The sequence below is a fragment of the Asparagus officinalis genome, chromosome 7, assembly GCF_001876935.1.
Source record: "Asparagus officinalis chromosome 7, Aspof.V1, whole genome shotgun sequence".
NCBI lineage: Eukaryota > Viridiplantae > Streptophyta > Magnoliopsida > Asparagales > Asparagaceae > Asparagus > Asparagus officinalis.
In genome coordinates, this window is record NC_033800.1 from 92,082,374 (window position 1) to 92,087,072 (window position 4,699).

Consider the following 4,699-nt stretch of genomic DNA (forward strand, 5'->3'; position numbering starts at 1 on the left):
CGGGATCTTGCCTCGGGTACGTCGAACGTATCGACTCTGATGGCACGGGGATCTCGGCGACACTCGTCGACGACGAGGGGGCGGACTGGGACTGAGCACGGCACGGTGGCGTTGACGGAAGCTCGGGGTTTGAGCGTGAGGCGGCGACGCGGCTCCGGGGCTGCTGTGGTGGTTCGGCGCGGGTGGATCTGAGGAGTAGAGGAGGAGGAGGCGGGGCGTCGCTGCAGTGGGGCGGCGAGAGCTCGTGGGGGCGGCGGACAGGGAGGCTGGTCGGAGGAGGAACAGGCGGTGCTGCTGGAGGCGGAGAGGCTGGGTTCGGGTGTGGCTGCTGGTCGTTGGCGGGGCGGCGAACAGGGCGGCGAGAGGTGGTGGTGAAGATGGAGGTGCGGCTGTTGGAGGTGGCGCTGGCTTTGGCGGTGGTGCAGGCGGATCCACGGGCGGCGCTCAGGCGGTCGACGAGGGCGGTGGTCGGAGGTCTGGTGGGCGAGCGGCGGCGGTTTCGGGTTGCTGGGTGTGAGGTGGTGGGTTCGCGGGTTGAAAGAGAGAGGGAGAAGAAGAAGGAGGCGGCGTGGATGATGAACAGTAGAGGGAAAACGAAAAACATATAATATATATATAATTGTAATTAGGGTTAGGGTTTAGGTTAAAATAATTAAAAGAAATACTTTTGAGTACTTAAAAATTAAACTAATTACATAATAATTATCTATAATTAAAAACGTACATGTTGTGCTATTACAACAATTGATATGAAATAGTTGAAAAATACCCATATTGTATAATTAAACAAGAATAATTAATAATAAAAATATATTTACTTACATTTAAAATCAAATAATTATGGGATGATTATATACACAGTAAAACGTACTAGTTATACTAATACGACAGAAAATATGTAATAGTTGAAATAATACAATAAATTATATACAAAAATACGTGATTAATAATACAAAGTATTATACGAAATAATACATAATAATATTAACAATACAACATATTATTTAAAATAATACGTAATAGTACCGGTAACGTAACAATTTAATTCTAGAAAATTTTACTGCACAAAATAAATTTATAAATAACAAAATCCTTTAAATAAATATATAATCAAAATTTTAAATCATAGAAAATTATAGAAAATCGAGAAAAATACAAATACTCTTTTTAAAAAATAATAATTAAATATTTTAAAATACCGAAAAATCATTTTAACTAGTATCAAAATTCACGGTCATTACAATACATGATCATTTTACTCAGAATATCAAAAGATATGTTAAATAACAAAGGAGATAGAGGGTCTCCTTGTTTAAGACCTCTTTTACAATTGAAAGACCCGGAGGGGGATCCGTGAACAAGAACTACAGTTGGAGGTAGAAATAATATAATAGATCCAAGAGCACCATTTATCACCGAATTGCCTTAAGGAAATTTATAAGAAAGCTCCAACTAATAGAATCAAAAGCTTTAGCAAAATCAATCTTAACCAATGCCGCTTCCTTTTTCCTCTTAGAACAAAAATGAATCATCTTGTTTGCAACTAGGATGGAATCAAGGGTTGATTTGCCAGCTTGAAAGGCAGATTGAGTAGGAGCAACCAAATCATGCATATAGGGTGCTAATTTATTGGCTAAGATTTTTGTGAAGATTTTGAAAATACAGTTGATAAGACTGATAGGTTTGAAATCTTTAACTGTAGAGTATTCTTTAGTTTTTGGAATGAGAGTGATAAGGACTTGATTCACTCTATGAAGAGAAGAAGGATTCTGACAAAAATAGTTCATGAGAGCAACAAGATCACTTTTAATTAAATCTCGGAAAGTTTGGTAGAATAACAAAGAAAAACCATTTGGACCTGGTGCCTTGTTTGGGTTCATACTGAAAACTGCATGTTTAATTCTGATTCTGAAAAAATTTCCTCAAGAGCTAAAAGGTTCTGGTTTTGAACAGGATACAAGTTATCCCAGTTAACTGCCATATTGCTCTTGTTTTCTTTTCCAAAAAGATGGAGATAATGATCATAAAAATCTTTAGTGATTTCACCATTGTCAGTAATTTTAGAACCCAGATGATTGATAGAAACAAGATGGTTGGATCTTTTGTGGATAGAAGCTTTTCTATGGAAAAAAGAGGTATTAGCATCACCCTCCTTTAACCATTGGATACGAGATCTTTGAAACCAGTAAGTTTCATCTTCTTGAATGATAGAAGCATAGCAGGATTGAAAAGATTTCCTCTCGTTTAACTCAGATGAAGTTAAAGGTCTCTATTCTTCAAATAAATCAAGGGAGTTGATTTTTGATAACAAGCTTGCTTTTCTAGAAAATAAAGATCCATGAACATTTTTCCTCTACCACTTAATTATCCTCTTAAGAAGCTTAAGCTTCTTAATGAAAATGTCTGTAGGATTACCTTGACATTGAAAGGATTTCCAGGAAGTTTCAATGAAAGGAACAACAGATTTATTATGAAACCAATTCTTCTCAAATCTGAACGATGGAGGACTAGGTTTAATACCTCCACTATCAAGAATTATTGGAGAATGATCAGAGCCAACAGAAGGACGTGAATATTGTAAACTTAAAGGATGTTTCCAATCCCAGTATGCATATATTAAAAATCTATCCAATCTAGCCAAAGCAGGGTTATGTCGCTTATTGGACCAAGTGAAAGATCGACCAGACAAATGGAGATCAATTAGGGAAGTAGAAGAAACAAAGTTTCTGAAGGAGGTGATATTCCTGAGAGAACTAAATCAGGCATTTCTTTCTTCTGAAGATAATGTAGCATTAAATCCCCACAAACCACCCACGAACCATCAAAAATCTGACGCAGTCTTGAAAGTTCCCACCAACAAACATCCTTATCTTCTCTATCAATGTGGGTATATACGGAGGTAAAAGTAAAAGACCAATTCGATGGTGCATGAGTCAAGTACACTGAAACCGAGAAGATACCAACATATGAACGTATCAGGGTGAACAAATTAGACCAACCAATCATAACACCACCCTTGGATTCAGAAGAATCTAGGATATACCAGTGTGATATTTTGTTACCTCTCATAGAATGAAGCTTCCTAGCAGAGGGTTTACAAAGCTTGCTTTCTTGAAGGCCAATGATGTCAATAGACGAACGTTGAATAAAATCCTTTACCAAACTTCTCTTAGTTGGGTCATTAAGACTACACACATTCCATGTAGCAAATTTCATTAAAAAAGATTTTTAATTAAAAACCTCCGAAAAAAAAATCTTCAACTGTCTCTTAACAACCTGCTATCAACTTCTTTAACCTTCAAGTTAGCTATAGAGTCGACATGCAGATTGACTCCACAATTAACCACAATTTCCTCAATGACATCATTCCTCAATGATATCATTACACTTTTAGTTACCTTGTCATCTGTAAGCTTTAATTTTTCCCATTCTTCTTTAAGCAATTCTTTCTCACATATTACTTCTTTCGAACCTATTAGCTTTTTTGCAATGACAAACCTAGAACAAGTGTTTGAAACTCCAGAGATTGACTTCATGGTTCCAACACTGAATTGGAGAAGACTAAGCTATCAAATTTGGGGAAGTAGGTTTGTTTGGAGGTAAGAACATCAAGGACTTTGGGGATTTAGGGTTAAAATAAATGAGAAATTTTTAAAAAGAGAGGGTGTAGGTACAAGTAGTAAATAATGCAATCAATAGGGTGAAGTTCTATTCAAAATACGCATGTGACGCACACATGTAGGGGTGCATTCAGTCTAGATACTGCTCGGATATGATGCTTATCATATCCATATCCTCTTACCCATCTCAGATATGGATACAGATATGGATGTACTTCGGTAAGGAAAATTCATATCCATATCCGCTAAAATCAGATACGGTTACAGATATAGATATAGATATATAAGTGGATATGCATACGTATACAAAACGGATATGAGAAAACTAGATAGTATTGAGAAAAACATGATTCTTGTGATATAAAAGAGGTCGTTAATATGTTCATTATAACTAAAAAGCTAAGATTAGACATCTTGATCATCAAAATTAACCACAAATCCATAATTTAAGAATTGAAACTATCGTAAGAGTATGATTAATATGTATACGAATATTTTGGATACAGATAAAGATATTTTATTATAAAACTATACTCTTAACTATCCTATCGGTTATAGATTTGAGTAACCATATCCGTATTCTAACGGTTACGGTTACCGATATTTTCCCGGATACAGATACCGTTTAGCACACCTATGCACATGGGCATATTCTTTGGAATATTCCCTTTTTTCATTAATAGAAAGTGGTAACTTGCTACACGGTGGAGACTTATGGTATTATTTTTTTGCTATATAGTGAAAATTTATGGTATTTTTATGCAACTAACCCTAAATCCTATTGACAATTTCCATCACTAACCAAAAAAATTCACCTTTCTTTTTCTTTCATCTTTGTAACTTTCTAAAATTAAGGTTAGGATTTTTTTTCTCTATATAATGGCGGGAGACGACGCATCATTATTGAATCCTATGCCACATTAGTTGCCTCTATTGCCACACAATTTTTTATTCCCTTTTGTCGAATTACCATTTCTGCCATCCCATCACTGCACTTTTCTCCACCCCCTCTGCCAAATTCACCATCATTGCTGTGATATTCATTACCTCTCCGTCCCAAAAAAAACACTACTACCCAT